At 44.6% G+C, this 15090-nt stretch overlaps 11 non-coding genes across 11 annotated transcripts; all 11 read left to right on the top strand.

Moving 5' to 3' along the window:
* The first annotated feature begins 784 nt into the window (after nucleotides 1-784).
* On the top strand, nucleotides 785-974 carry LOC141177795 (U2 spliceosomal RNA). Its single transcript, XR_012254344.1, has one exon. It is a non-coding gene; the product is annotated as a U2 spliceosomal RNA (small nuclear RNA).
* A 1115-nt stretch (nucleotides 975-2089) lies between these two features.
* Nucleotides 2090-2280, top strand: LOC141178037 (U2 spliceosomal RNA). Its single transcript, XR_012254478.1, has one exon. It is a non-coding gene; the product is annotated as a U2 spliceosomal RNA (small nuclear RNA).
* A 1115-nt stretch (nucleotides 2281-3395) lies between these two features.
* On the top strand, nucleotides 3396-3586 carry LOC141178049 (U2 spliceosomal RNA). Its single transcript, XR_012254479.1, has one exon. It is a non-coding gene; the product is annotated as a U2 spliceosomal RNA (small nuclear RNA).
* A 1115-nt stretch (nucleotides 3587-4701) lies between these two features.
* On the top strand, nucleotides 4702-4892 carry LOC141178061 (U2 spliceosomal RNA). Its single transcript, XR_012254480.1, has one exon. It is a non-coding gene; the product is annotated as a U2 spliceosomal RNA (small nuclear RNA).
* Nucleotides 4893-6004: 1112 nt separating this feature from the next.
* LOC141177494 (U2 spliceosomal RNA) lies at nucleotides 6005-6195 on the top strand. Its single transcript, XR_012254083.1, has one exon. It is a non-coding gene; the product is annotated as a U2 spliceosomal RNA (small nuclear RNA).
* Nucleotides 6196-7310: 1115 nt separating this feature from the next.
* LOC141178073 (U2 spliceosomal RNA) lies at nucleotides 7311-7501 on the top strand. Its single transcript, XR_012254481.1, has one exon. It is a non-coding gene; the product is annotated as a U2 spliceosomal RNA (small nuclear RNA).
* A 1115-nt stretch (nucleotides 7502-8616) lies between these two features.
* Nucleotides 8617-8807, top strand: LOC141178085 (U2 spliceosomal RNA). The gene has a single exon (XR_012254482.1). It is a non-coding gene; the product is annotated as a U2 spliceosomal RNA (small nuclear RNA).
* A 1115-nt stretch (nucleotides 8808-9922) lies between these two features.
* LOC141178098 (U2 spliceosomal RNA) lies at nucleotides 9923-10113 on the top strand. The gene has a single exon (XR_012254483.1). It is a non-coding gene; the product is annotated as a U2 spliceosomal RNA (small nuclear RNA).
* A 1115-nt stretch (nucleotides 10114-11228) lies between these two features.
* On the top strand, nucleotides 11229-11419 carry LOC141178111 (U2 spliceosomal RNA). The gene has a single exon (XR_012254484.1). It is a non-coding gene; the product is annotated as a U2 spliceosomal RNA (small nuclear RNA).
* A 1115-nt stretch (nucleotides 11420-12534) lies between these two features.
* On the top strand, nucleotides 12535-12725 carry LOC141178123 (U2 spliceosomal RNA). Its single transcript, XR_012254485.1, has one exon. It is a non-coding gene; the product is annotated as a U2 spliceosomal RNA (small nuclear RNA).
* A 1115-nt stretch (nucleotides 12726-13840) lies between these two features.
* LOC141178135 (U2 spliceosomal RNA) lies at nucleotides 13841-14031 on the top strand. Its single transcript, XR_012254486.1, has one exon. It is a non-coding gene; the product is annotated as a U2 spliceosomal RNA (small nuclear RNA).
* Nucleotides 14032-15090: the final 1059 nt, after the last annotated feature.

The raw sequence follows: 15090 nt of genomic DNA on the forward strand, positions 1-15090 counted from the left end.
TACTTGTGGGATGATTTTTAAAAGATGGTTTAAGTTGTCGTTGAATTCCCCTGTTTTACTATGCCCCCCCAAACACCAAGCAATCTTAGAAAAGACTGTTCGATTTTATAGCCTTGGTGATTTTAATATGGACATTTTTAAAGACCGCAAGAAGCTTTTATCTTTTCTGAGGAGGAATGAAGATGTGACCCCCATAGTAAATTTCTCAGAAGAGAGATCGAAGCAAGTTTGGAAGAATGTCTTCGGGAAATTCTTAGCAAATGGACATAAGGACATCGCATGGATGGTGGTCCACCAGTGCCTCCCCACCAGAGAGTTTCAACACAGGAGAGGCCTGGTGGCCAGAGCCAAATGCCCCAGAGACTCATGTGTTAATGACGAAACCACCTTGCACCTTATGTGGAATTGCCCATTTGCACAGGAACTTTGGCACAAAGTTGGGATTCTTTTAAAATGGACTTGCGGTTTAAGAGATTTTAACCATGAATATGTTTTATATGGCCTTTTTAAATGTCCGACCCCTCAACAGTATTGTATATGTTGGTGTATGATTAACTGTTTTAAAGACGCCCTTTGGAAGGCACGCAATATTTTACTTTTTAAACGTGATGCTATTTCTGTGAAGGATTGTCTTAAAATTGCTTTTAGCCAGATGTATATTTATTACTTGAGGGATGTCAAATGTATTGGGAGGAGGGATGCTAATCGTATATGGGGTTTTTATGGGTGGAATTCTGTGTTTTAATAATGTACTGTTTGTGTTGTTGTTTTTTGATTGTAAACCATCTTTTACGCACTTAATAAATTATGTTGAAACCTGATCTGTTCTTATCAGTTTAATATCTGATACGTCCCCTATCTGGGGACCATATATTAAATGGATTTTTAGAACAGGGAGATGGAAAAAGAGCTTGCTCTGTCCACTCCACGCATTGACCTGGTATTGCAGTATCTCCAGGACCGGTGCACCCCTTCTTTAATGCAGTTTCTAAAATCAGAAAGAATTGAATTCAATGTTTTTTGTTCATTTTGCTTGTTTGTCGGATTTTGGGATGGACTCTTTGGCTTTGCTTTTCTTCTCCTCATTGGATTTTTCATGTTCAAAGTTGCAGAAGCCAGATTACAAGCTCATTTTGGTTCAACTTCAGCAACTGTGCATTGCATTGCCATGTAATGTGATGCAATGCTATCTTTCTAGCTCTCCCTTTTTACTTCCTTTTGGATAAACAGACATATTAGGCAAGCATTTTGGAGCTTTCACCTAAATAACTACAGGTGGTGAGATAAGCTGCACAATATAATTGACCTTTCAGTATATTGTTGCACACACACCATCTATTTAGCAAATGCCCTTGTTATCAACAGCAGCCTTTTAAACTCACCTGAGCTAACAGGTATGTGCGCTGGTTACTCTGCTGCGCTTAAAATTTCTTTTTTGGTTTGCTACAATGCCTTTTCTGAAACGTTGTCTCCTTCTGCTGGAACACTGACTTCTTTCATTTAATGCCTGCAGACTATAAAAGAGAACCCAACCCAAAAAGTTTGGTTGATTAGTCTGTGGCATTCTGTTAAACTGTTGCTTATGGCGGTCTCTGTGAGCTTCTCAGCGACATTCAGCCAGCCAGGTATCCTGCCTGCAGTAGATGGAATGTGGCAATGGAACGCTGGCTGCGCGTGTCATAATAGGCTCTGAGCCTTTATATACCTGTGCACAGCAGCAGCCACCTTCAGTCTGCTGCTGGACAGCCAGCAGCAGCAGCAGCAGGAGAGGTATGTAATCAGGAGCCCTCCTGCTAAGGGTAGACAGCTGCTCGTTCCACCCCACCCCCCGCCTTAATTGGTTCTCCTCCCTTCCAACGGTGTTGAGGCGGGTGGGAACAGCAGGGGGTGAAGGTGCTGTGTTTAAAGAGGTGGAGTTATGCAGATCTAAAACGCGTGGATTGCAGCAGCAGCAAGCCGAAAAGTGCAGGCATGTAAGGGATCTAGAGGTTGACAACATGTCTTCTTAACGGGAGTCCAGGAGCTCATCTCCACAAATGGACTTTTCAGGATCCTTGGGTGGCTCCGTAGTTTGAAACCAATTCTGGTTATCGCTTCTCGGCCTTTTGGCTAAGATCAAGTGTAGTATCTGTTCTTATCAGTTTAATATCTGATACGTCCCCTATCTGGGGACCATATATTAAATGGATTTTTAGAACAGGGAGATGGAAAAAGAGCTTGCTCTGTCCACTCCACGCATTGACCTGGTATTGCAGTATCTCCAGGACCGGTGCACCCCTTCTTTAATGCAGTTTCTAAAATCAGAAAGAATTGAATTCAATGTTTTTTGTTCATTTTGCTTGTTTGTCGGATTTTGGGATGGACTCTTTGGCTTTGCTTTTCTTCTCCTCATTGGATTTTTCATGTTCAAAGTTGCAGAAGCCAGATTACAAGCTCATTTTGGTTCAACTTCAGCAACTGTGCATTGCATTGCCATGTAATGTGATGCAATGCTATCTTTCTAGCTCTCCCTTTTTACTTCCTTTTGGATAAACAGACATATTAGGCAAGCATTTTGGAGCTTTCACCTAAATAACTACAGGTGGTGAGATAAGCTGCACAATATAATTGACCTTTCAGTATATTGTTGCACACACACCATCTATTTAGCAAATGCCCTTGTTATCAACAGCAGCCTTTTAAACTCACCTGAGCTAACAGGTATGTGCGCTGGTTACTCTGCTGCGCTTAAAATTTCTTTTTTGGTTTGCTACAATGCCTTTTCTGAAACGTTGTCTCCTTCTGCTGGAACACTGACTTCTTTCATTTAATGCCTGCAGACTATAAAAGAGAACCCAACCCAAAAAGTTTGGTTGATTAGTCTGTGGCATTCTGTTAAACTGTTGCTTATGGCGGTCTCTGTGAGCTTCTCAGCGACATTCAGCCAGCCAGGTATCCTGCCTGCAGTAGATGGAATGTGGCAATGGAACGCTGGCTGCGCGTGTCATAATAGGCTCTGAGCCTTTATATACCTGTGCACAGCAGCAGCCACCTTCAGTCTGCTGCTGGACAGCCAGCAGCAGCAGCAGCAGGAGAGGTATGTAATCAGGAGCCCTCCTGCTAAGGGTAGACAGCTGCTCGTTCCACCCCACCCCCCGCCTTAATTGGTTCTCCTCCCTTCCAACGGTGTTGAGGCGGGTGGGAACAGCAGGGGGTGAAGGTGCTGTGTTTAAAGAGGTGGAGTTATGCAGATCTAAAACGCGTGGATTGCAGCAGCAGCAAGCCGAAAAGTGCAGGCATGTAAGGGATCTAGAGGTTGACAACATGTCTTCTTAACGGGAGTCCAGGAGCTCATCTCCACAAATGGACTTTTCAGGATCCTTGGGTGGCTCCGTAGTTTGAAACCAATTCTGGTTATCGCTTCTCGGCCTTTTGGCTAAGATCAAGTGTAGTATCTGTTCTTATCAGTTTAATATCTGATACGTCCCCTATCTGGGGACCATATATTAAATGGATTTTTAGAACAGGGAGATGGAAAAAGAGCTTGCTCTGTCCACTCCACGCATTGACCTGGTATTGCAGTATCTCCAGGACCGGTGCACCCCTTCTTTAATGCAGTTTCTAAAATCAGAAAGAATTGAATTCAATGTTTTTTGTTCATTTTGCTTGTTTGTCGGATTTTGGGATGGACTCTTTGGCTTTGCTTTTCTTCTCCTCATTGGATTTTTCATGTTCAAAGTTGCAGAAGCCAGATTACAAGCTCATTTTGGTTCAACTTCAGCAACTGTGCATTGCATTGCCATGTAATGTGATGCAATGCTATCTTTCTAGCTCTCCCTTTTTACTTCCTTTTGGATAAACAGACATATTAGGCAAGCATTTTGGAGCTTTCACCTAAATAACTACAGGTGGTGAGATAAGCTGCACAATATAATTGACCTTTCAGTATATTGTTGCACACACACCATCTATTTAGCAAATGCCCTTGTTATCAACAGCAGCCTTTTAAACTCACCTGAGCTAACAGGTATGTGCGCTGGTTACTCTGCTGCGCTTAAAATTTCTTTTTTGGTTTGCTACAATGCCTTTTCTGAAACGTTGTCTCCTTCTGCTGGAACACTGACTTCTTTCATTTAATGCCTGCAGACTATAAAAGAGAACCCAACCCAAAAAGTTTGGTTGATTAGTCTGTGGCATTCTGTTAAACTGTTGCTTATGGCGGTCTCTGTGAGCTTCTCAGCGACATTCAGCCAGCCAGGTATCCTGCCTGCAGTAGATGGAATGTGGCAATGGAACGCTGGCTGCGCGTGTCATAATAGGCTCTGAGCCTTTATATACCTGTGCACAGCAGCAGCCACCTTCAGTCTGCTGCTGGACAGCCAGCAGCAGCAGCAGCAGGAGAGGTATGTAATCAGGAGCCCTCCTGCTAAGGGTAGACAGCTGCTCGTTCCACCCCACCCCCCGCCTTAATTGGTTCTCCTCCCTTCCAACGGTGTTGAGGCGGGTGGGAACAGCAGGGGGTGAAGGTGCTGTGTTTAAAGAGGTGGAGTTATGCAGATCTAAAACGCGTGGATTGCAGCAGCAGCAAGCCGAAAAGTGCAGGCATGTAAGGGATCTAGAGGTTGACAACATGTCTTCTTAACGGGAGTCCAGGAGCTCATCTCCACAAATGGACTTTTCAGGATCCTTGGGTGGCTCCGTAGTTTGAAACCAATTCTGGTTATCGCTTCTCGGCCTTTTGGCTAAGATCAAGTGTAGTATCTGTTCTTATCAGTTTAATATCTGATACGTCCCCTATCTGGGGACCATATATTAAATGGATTTTTAGAACAGGGAGATGGAAAAAGAGCTTGCTCTGTCCACTCCACGCATTGACCTGGTATTGCAGTATCTCCAGGACCGGTGCACCCCTTCTTTAATGCAGTTTCTAAAATCAGAAAGAATTGAATTCAATGTTTTTTGTTCATTTTGCTTGTTTGTCGGATTTTGGGATGGACTCTTTGGCTTTGCTTTTCTTCTCCTCAATGGATTTTTCATGTTCAAAGTTGCAGAAGCCAGATTACAAGCTCATTTTGGTTCAACTTCAGCAACTGTGCATTGCATTGCCATGTAATGTGATGCAATGCTATCTTTCTAGCTCTCCCTTTTTACTTCCTTTTGGATAAACAGACATATTAGGCAAGCATTTTGGAGCTTTCACCTAAATAACTACAGGTGGTGAGATAAGCTGCACAATATAATTGACCTTTCAGTATATTGTTGCACACACACCATCTATTTAGCAAATGCCCTTGTTATCAACAGCAGCCTTTTAAACTCACCTGAGCTAACAGGTATGTGCGCTGGTTACTCTGCTGCGCTTAAAATTTCTTTTTTGGTTTGCTACAATGCCTTTTCTGAAACGTCTCCTTCTGCTGGAACACTGACTTCTTTCATTTAATGCCTGCAGACTATAAAAGAGAACCCAACCCAAAAAGTTTGGTTGATTAGTCTGTGGCATTCTGTTAAACTGTTGCTTATGGCGGTCTCTGTGAGCTTCTCAGCGACATTCAGCCAGCCAGGTATCCTGCCTGCAGTAGATGGAATGTGGCAATGGAACGCTGGCTGCGCGTGTCATAATAGGCTCTGAGCCTTTATATACCTGTGCACAGCAGCAGCCACCTTCAGTCTGCTGCTGGACAGCCAGCAGCAGCAGCAGCAGGAGAGGTATGTAATCAGGAGCCCTCCTGCTAAGGGTAGACAGCTGCTCGTTCCACCCCACCCCCCGCCTTAATTGGTTCTCCTCCCTTCCAACGGTGTTGAGGCGGGTGGGAACAGCAGGGGGTGAAGGTGCTGTGTTTAAAGAGGTGGAGTTATGCAGATCTAAAACGCGTGGATTGCAGCAGCAGCAAGCCGAAAAGTGCAGGCATGTAAGGGATCTAGAGGTTGACAACATGTCTTCTTAACGGGAGTCCAGGAGCTCATCTCCACAAATGGACTTTTCAGGATCCTTGGGTGGCTCCGTAGTTTGAAACCAATTCTGGTTATCGCTTCTCGGCCTTTTGGCTAAGATCAAGTGTAGTATCTGTTCTTATCAGTTTAATATCTGATACGTCCCCTATCTGGGGAACATATATTAAATGGATTTTTAGAACAGGGAGATGGAAAAAGAGCTTGCTCTGTCCACTCCACGCATTGACCTGGTATTGCAGTATCTCCAGGACCGGTGCACCCCTTCTTTAATGCAGTTTCTAAAATCAGAAAGAATTGAATTCAATGTTTTTTGTTCATTTTGCTTGTTTGTCGGATTTTGGGATGGACTCTTTGGCTTTGCTTTTCTTCTCCTCATTGGATTTTTCATGTTCAAAGTTGCAGAAGCCAGATTACAAGCTCATTTTGGTTCAACTTCAGCAACTGTGCATTGCATTGCCATGTAATGTGATGAAATGCTATCTTTCTAGCTCTCCCTTTTTACTTCCTTTTGGATAAACAGACATATTAGGCAAGCATTTTGGAGCTTTCACCTAAATAACTACAGGTGGTGAGATAAGCTGCACAATATAATTGACCTTTCAGTATATTGTTGCACACACACCATCTATTTAGCAAATGCCCTTGTTATCAACAGCAGCCTTTTAAACTCACCTGAGCTAACAGGTATGTGCGCTGGTTACTCTGCTGCGCTTAAAATTTCTTTTTTGGTTTGCTACAATGCCTTTTCTGAAACGTTGTCTCCTTCTGCTGGAACACTGACTTCTTTCATTTAATGCCTGCAGACTATAAAAGAGAACCCAACCCAAAAAGTTTGGTTGATTAGTCTGTGGCATTCTGTTAAACTGTTGCTTATGGCGGTCTCTGTGAGCTTCTCAGCGACATTCAGCCAGCCAGGTATCCTGCCTGCAGTAGATGGAATGTGGCAATGGAACGCTGGCTGCGCGTGTCATAATAGGCTCTGAGCCTTTATATACCTGTGCACAGCAGCAGCCACCTTCAGTCTGCTGCTGGACAGCCAGCAGCAGCAGCAGCAGGAGAGGTATGTAATCAGGAGCCCTCCTGCTAAGGGTAGACAGCTGCTCGTTCCACCCCACCCCCCGCCTTAATTGGTTCTCCTCCCTTCCAACGGTGTTGAGGCGGGTGGGAACAGCAGGGGGTGAAGGTGCTGTGTTTAAAGAGGTGGAGTTATGCAGATCTAAAACGCGTGGATTGCAGCAGCAGCAAGCCGAAAAGTGCAGGCATGTAAGGGATCTAGAAGTTGACAACATGTCTTCTTAACGGGAGTCCAGGAGCTCATCTCCACAAATGGACTTTTCAGGATCCTTGGGTGGCTCCGTAGTTTGAAACCAATTCTGGTTATCGCTTCTCGGCCTTTTGGCTAAGATCAAGTGTAGTATCTGTTCTTATCAGTTTAATATCTGATACGTCCCCTATCTGGGGACCATATATTAAATGGATTTTTAGAACAGGGAGATGGAAAAAGAGCTTGCTCTGTCCACTCCACGCATTGACCTGGTATTGCAGTATCTCCAGGACCGGTGCACCCCTTCTTTAATGCAGTTTCTAAAATCAGAAAGAATTGAATTCAATGTTTTTTGTTCATTTTGCTTGTTTGTCGGATTTTGGGATGGACTCTTTGGCTTTGCTTTTCTTCTCCTCATTGGATTTTTCATGTTCAAAGTTGCAGAAGCCAGATTACAAGCTCATTTTGGTTCAACTTCAGCAACTGTGCATTGCATTGCCATGTAATGTGATGCAATGCTATCTTTCTAGCTCTCCCTTTTTACTTCCTTTTGGATAAACAGACATATTAGGCAAGCATTTTGGAGCTTTCACCTAAATAACTACAGGTGGTGAGATAAGCTGCACAATATAATTGACCTTTCAGTATATTGTTGCACACACACCATCTATTTAGCAAATGCCCTTGTTATCAACAGCAGCCTTTTAAACTCACCTGAGCTAACAGGTATGTGCGCTGGTTACTCTGCTGCGCTTAAAATTTCTTTTTTGGTTTGCTACAATGCCTTTTCTGAAACGTTGTCTCCTTCTGCTGGAACACTGACTTCTTTCATTTAATGCCTGCAGACTATAAAAGAGAACCCAACCCAAAAAGTTTGGTTGATTAGTCTGTGGCATTCTGTTAAACTGTTGCTTATGGCGGTCTCTGTGAGCTTCTCAGCGACATTCAGCCAGCCAGGTATCCTGCCTGCAGTAGATGGAATGTGGCAATGGAACGCTGGCTGCGCGTGTCATAATAGGCTCTGAGCCTTTATATACCTGTGCACAGCAGCAGCCACCTTCAGTCTGCTGCTGGACAGCCAGCAGCAGCAGCAGCAGGAGAGGTATGTAATCAGGAGCCCTCCTGCTAAGGGTAGACAGCTGCTCGTTCCACCCCACCCCCCGCCTTAATTGGTTCTCCTCCCTTCCAACGGTGTTGAGGCGGGTGGGAACAGCAGGGGGTGAAGGTGCTGTGTTTAAAGAGGTGGAGTTATGCAGATCTAAAACGCGTGGATTGCAGCAGCAGCAAGCCGAAAAGTGCAGGCATGTAAGGGATCTAGAGGTTGACAACATGTCTTCTTAACGGGAGTCCAGGAGCTCATCTCCACAAATGGACTTTTCAGGATCCTTGGGTGGCTCCGTAGTTTGAAACCAATTCTGGTTATCGCTTCTCGGCCTTTTGGCTAAGATCAAGTGTAGTATCTGTTCTTATCAGTTTAATATCTGATACGTCCCCTATCTGGGGACCATATATTAAATGGATTTTTAGAACAGGGAGATGGAAAAAGAGCTTGCTCTGTCCACTCCACGCATTGACCTGGTATTGCAGTATCTCCAGGACCGGTGCACCCCTTCTTTAATGCAGTTTCTAAAATCAGAAAGAATTGAATTCAATGTTTTTTGTTCATTTTGCTTGTTTGTCGGATTTTGGGATGGACTCTTTGGCTTTGCTTTTCTTCTCCTCATTGGATTTTTCATGTTCAAAGTTGCAGAAGCCAGATTACAAGCTCATTTTGGTTCAACTTCAGCAACTGTGCATTGCATTGCCATGTAATGTGATGCAATGCTATCTTTCTAGCTCTCCCTTTTTACTTCCTTTTGGATAAACAGACATATTAGGCAAGCATTTTGGAGCTTTCACCTAAATAACTACAGGTGGTGAGATAAGCTGCACAATATAATTGACCTTTCAGTATATTGTTGCACACACACCATCTATTTAGCAAATGCCCTTGTTATCAACAGCAGCCTTTTAAACTCACCTGAGCTAACAGGTATGTGCGCTGGTTACTCTACTGCGCTTAAAATTTCTTTTTTGGTTTGCTACAATGCCTTTTCTGAAACGTTGTCTCCTTCTGCTGGAACACTGACTTCTTTCATTTAATGCCTGCAGACTATAAAAGAGAACCCAACCCAAAAAGTTTGGTTGATTAGTCTGTGGCATTCTGTTAAACTGTTGCTTATGGCGGTCTCTGTGAGCTTCTCAGCGACATTCAGCCAGCCAGGTATCCTGCCTGCAGTAGATGGAATGTGGCAATCGAACGCTGGCTGCGCGTGTCATAATAGGTTCTGAGCCTTTATATACCTGTGCACAGCAGCAGCCACCTTCAGTCTGCTGCTGGACAGCCAGCAGCAGCAGCAGCAGGAGAGGTATGTAATCAGGAGCCCTCCTGCTAAGGGTAGACAGCTGCTCGTTCCACCCCACCCCCCGCCTTAATTGGTTCTCCTCCCTTCCAACGGTGTTGAGGCGGGTGGGAACAGCAGGGGGTGAAGGTGCTGTGTTTAAAGAGGTGGAGTTATGCAGATCTAAAACGCGTGGATTGCAGCAGCAGCAAGCCGAAAAGTGCAGGCATGTAAGGGATCTAGAGGTTGACAACATGTCTTCTTAACGGGAGTCCAGGAGCTCATCTCCACAAATGGACTTTTCAGGATCCTTGGGTGGCTCCGTAGTTTGAAACCAATTCTGGTTATCGCTTCTCGGCCTTTTGGCTAAGATCAAGTGTAGTATCTGTTCTTATCAGTTTAATATCTGATACGTCCCCTATCTGGGGACCATATATTAAATGGATTTTTAGAACAGGGAGATGGAAAAAGAGCTTGCTCTGTCCACTCCACGCATTGACCTGGTATTGCAGTATCTCCAGGACCGGTGCACCCCTTCTTTAATGCAGTTTCTAAAATCAGAAAGAATTGAATTCAATGTTTTTTGTTCATTTTGCTTGTTTGTCGGATTTTGGGATGGACTCTTTGGCTTTGCTTTTCTTCTCCTCATTGGATTTTTCATGTTCAAAGTTGCAGAAGCCAGATTACAAGCTCATTTTGGTTCAACTTCAGCAACTGTGCATTGCATTGCCATGTAATGTGATGCAATGCTATCTTTCTAGCTCTCCCTTTTTACTTCCTTTTGGATAAACAGACATATTAGGCAAGCATTTTGGAGCTTTCACCTAAATAACTACAGGTGGTGAGATAAGCTGCACAATATAATTGACCTTTCAGTATATTGTTGCACACACACCATCTATTTAGCAAATGCCCTTGTTATCAACAGCAGCCTTTTAAACTCACCTGAGCTAACAGGTATGTGCGCTGGTTACTCTGCTGCGCTTAAAATTTCTTTTTTGGTTTGCTACAATGCCTTTTCTGAAACGTTGTCTCCTTCTGCTGGAACACTGACTTCTTTCATTTAATGCCTGCAGACTATAAAAGAGAACCCAACCCAAAAAGTTTGGTTGATTAGTCTGTGGCATTCTGTTAAACTGTTGCTTATGGCGGTCTCTGTGAGCTTCTCAGCGACATTCAGCCAGCCAGGTATCCTGCCTGCAGTAGATGGAATGTGGCAATGGAACGCTGGCTGCGCGTGTCATAATAGGCTCTGAGCCTTTATATACCTGTGCACAGCAGCAGCCACCTTCAGTCTGCTGCTGGACAGCCAGCAGCAGCAGCAGCAGGAGAGGTATGTAATCAGGAGGCCTCCTGCTAAGGGTAGACAGCTGCTCGTTCCACCCCACCCCCCGCCTTAATTGGTTCTCCTCCCTTCCAACGGTGTTGAGGCGGGTGGGAACAGCAGGGGGTGAAGGTGCTGTGTTTAAAGAGGTGGAGTTATGCAGATCTAAAACGCGTGGATTGCAGCAGCAGCAAGCCGAAAAGTGCAGGCATGTAAGGGATCTAGAGGTTGACAACATGTCTTCTTAACGGGAGTCCAGGAGCTCATCTCCACAAATGGACTTTTCAGGATCCTTGGGTGGCTCCGTAGTTTGAAACCAATTCTGGTTATCGCTTCTCGGCCTTTTGGCTAAGATCAAGTGTAGTATCTGTTCTTATCAGTTTAATATCTGATACGTCCCCTATCTGGGGACCATATATTAAATGGATTTTTAGAACAGGGAGATGGAAAAAGAGCTTGCTCTGTCCACTCCACGCATTGACCTGGTATTGCAGTATCTCCAGGACCGGTGCACCCCTTCTTTAATGCAGTTTCTAAAATCAGAAAGAATTGAATTCAATGTTTTTTGTTCATTTTGCTTGTTTGTCGGATTTTGGGATGGACTCTTTGGCTTTGCTTTTCTTCTCCTCATTGGATTTTTCATGTTCAAAGTTGCAGAAGCCAGATTACAAGCTCATTTTGGTTCAACTTCAGCAACTGTGCATTGCATTGCCATGTAATGTGATGCAATGCTATCTTTCTAGCTCTCCCTTTTTACTTCCTTTTGGATAAACAGACATATTAGGCAAGCATTTTGGAGCTTTCACCTAAATAACTACAGGTGGTGAGATAAGCTGCACAATATAATTGACCTTTCAGTATATTGTTGCACACACACCATCTATTTAGCAAATGCCCTTGTTATCAACAGCAGCCTTTTAAACTCACCTGAGCTAACAGGTATGTGCGCTGGTTACTCTGCTGCGCTTAAAATTTCTTTTTTGGTTTGCTACAATGCCTTTTCTGAAACGTTGTCTCCTTCTGCTGGAACACTGACTTCTTTCATTTAATGCCTGCAGACTATAAAAGAGAACCCAACCCAAAAAGTTTGGTTGATTAGTCTGTGGCATTCTGTTAAACTGTTGCTTATGGCGGTCTCTGTGAGCTTCTCAGCGACATTCAGCCAGCCAGGTATCCTGCCTGCAGTAGATGGAATGTGGCAATGGAACGCTGGCTGCGCGTGTCATAATAGGCTCTGAGCCTTTATATACCTGTGCACAGCAGCAGCCACCTTCAGTCTGCTGCTGGACAGCCAGCAGCAGCAGCAGCAGGAGAGGTATGTAATCAGGAGGCCTCCTGCTAAGGGTAGACAGCTGCTCGTTCCACCCCACCCCCCGCCTTAATTGGTTCTCCTCCCTTCCAACGGTGTTGAGGCGGGTGGGAACAGCAGGGGGTGAAGGTGCTGTGTTTAAAGAGGTGGAGTTATGCAGATCTAAAACGCGTGGATTGCAGCAGCAGCAAGCCGAAAAGTGCAGGCATGTAAGGGATCTAGAGGTTGACAACATGTCTTCTTAACGGGAGTCCAGGAGCTCATCTCCACAAATGGACTTTTCAGGATCCTTGGGTGGCTCCGTAGTTTGAAACCAATTCTGGTTATCGCTTCTCGGCCTTTTGGCTAAGATCAAGTGTAGTATCTGTTCTTATCAGTTTAATATCTGATACGTCCCCTATCTGGGGACCATATATTAAATGGATTTTTAGAACAGGGAGATGGAAAAAGAGCTTGCTCTGTCCACTCCACGCATTGACCTGGTATTGCAGTATCTCCAGGACCGGTGCACCCCTTCTTTAATGCAGTTTCTAAAATCAGAAAGAATTGAATTCAATGTTTATTGTTCATTTTGCTTGTTTGTCGGATTTTGGGATGGACTCTTTGGCTTTGCTTTTCTTCTCCTCATTGGATTTTTCATGTTCAAAGTTGCAGAAGCCAGATTACAAGCTCATTTTGGTTCAACTTCAGCAACTGTGCATTGCATTGCCATGTAATGTGATGCAATGCTATCTTTCTAGCTCTCCCTTTTTACTTCCTTTTGGATAAACAGACATATTAGGCAAGCATTTTGGAGCTTTCACCTAAATAACTACAGGTGGTGAGATAAGCTGCACAATATAATTGACCTTTCAGTATATTGTTGCACACACACCATCTATTTAGCAAATGCCCTTGTTATCAACAGCAGCCTTTTAAACTCACCTGAGCTAACAGGTATGTGCGCTGGTTACTCTGCTGCGCTTAAAATTTCTTTTTTGGTTTGCTACAATGCCTTTTCTGAAACGTTGTCTCCTTCTGCTGGAACACTGACTTCTTTCATTTAATGCCTGCAGACTATAAAAGAGAACCCAACCCAAAAAGTTTGGTTGATTAGTCTGTGGCATTCTGTTAAACTGTTGCTTATGGCGGTCTCTGTGAGCTTCTCAGCGACATTCAGCCAGCCAGGTATCCTGCCTGCAGTAGATGGAATGTGGCAATGGAACGCTGGCTGCGCGTGTCATAATAGGCTCTGAGCCTTTATATACCTGTGCACAGCAGCAGCCACCTTCAGTCTGCTGCTGGACAGCCAGCAGCAGCAGCAGCAGGAGAGGTATGTAATCAGGAGCCCTCCTGCTAAGGGTAGACAGCTGCTCGTTCCACCCCACCCCCCGCCTTAATTGGTTCTCCTCCCTTCCAACGGTGTTGAGGCGGGTGGGAACAGCAGGGGGTGAAGGTGCTGTGTTTAAAGAGGTGGAGTTATGCAGATCTAAAACGCGTGGATTGCAGCAGCAGCAAGCCGAAAAGTGCAGGCATGTAAGGGATCTAGAGGTTGACAACATGTCTTCTTAACGGGAGTCCAGGAGCTCATCTCCACAAATGGACTTTTCAGGATCCTTGGGTGGCTTCGTAGTTTGAAACCAATTCTGGTTATCGCTTCTCGGCCTTTTGGCTAAGATCAAGTGTAGTATCTGTTCTTATCAGTTTAATATCTGATACGTCCCCTATCTGGGGACCATATATTAAATGGATTTTTAGAACAGGGAGATGGAAAAAGAGCTTGCTCTGTCCACTCCACGCATTGACCTGGTATTGCAGTATCTCCAGGACCGGTGCACCCCTTCTTTAATGCAGTTTCTAAAATCAGAAAGAATTGAATTCAATGTTTTTTGTTCATTTTGCTTGTTTGTCGGATTTTGGGATGGACTCTTTGGCTTTGCTTTTCTTCTCCTCATTGGATTTTTCATGTTCAAAGTTGCAGAAGCCAGATTACAAGCTCATTTTGGTTCAACTTCAGCAACTGTGCATTGCATTGCCATGTAATGTGATGCAATGCTATCTTTCTAGCTCTCCCTTTTTACTTCCTTTTGGATAAACAGACATATTAGGCAAGCATTTTGGAGCTTTCACCTAAATAACTACAGGTGGTGAGATAAGCTGCACAATATAATTGACCTTTCAGTATATTGTTGCACACACACCATCTATTTAGCAAATGCCCTTGTTATCAACAGCAGCCTTTTAAACTCACCTGAGCTAACAGGTATGTGCGCTGGTTACTCTGCTGCGCTTAAAATTTCTTTTTTGGTTTGCTACAATGCCTTTTCTGAAACGTTGTCTCCTTCTGCTGGAACACTGACTTCTTTCATTTAATGCCTGCAGACTATAAAAGAGAACCCAACCCAAAAAGTTTGGTTGATTAGTCTGTGGCATTCTGTTAAACTGTAGCTTATGGCGGTCTCTGTGAGCTTCTCAGCGACATTCAGCCAGCCAGGTATCCTGCCTGCAGTAGATGGAATGTGGCAATGGAACGCTGGCTGCGCGTGTCATAATAGGCTCTGAGCCTTTATATACCTGTGCACAGCAGCAGCCACCTTCAGTCTGCTGCTGGACAGCCAGCAGCAGCAGCAGCAGGAGAGGTATGTAATCAGGAGCCCTCCTGCTAAGGGTAGACAGCTGCTCGTTCCACCCCACCCCCCGCCTTAATTGGTTCTCCTCCCTTCCAACGGTGTTGAGGCGGGTGGGAACAGCAGGGGGTGAAGGTGCTGTGTTTAAAGAGGTGGAGTTATGCAGATCTAAAACGCGTGGATTGCAGCAGCAGCAAGCCGAAAAGTGCAGGCATGTAAGGGATCTAGAGGTTGACAACATGTCTTCTTAACGGGAGTCCAGGAGCTCATCTCCA

The sequence above is a fragment of the Phyllobates terribilis genome, unplaced genomic scaffold (genome assembly GCF_046119375.1).
Source record: "Phyllobates terribilis strain yellow unplaced genomic scaffold, ASM4611937v1 Scaffold_27__1_contigs__length_16484149, whole genome shotgun sequence".
Lineage (NCBI taxonomy): Eukaryota > Metazoa > Chordata > Amphibia > Anura > Dendrobatidae > Phyllobates > Phyllobates terribilis.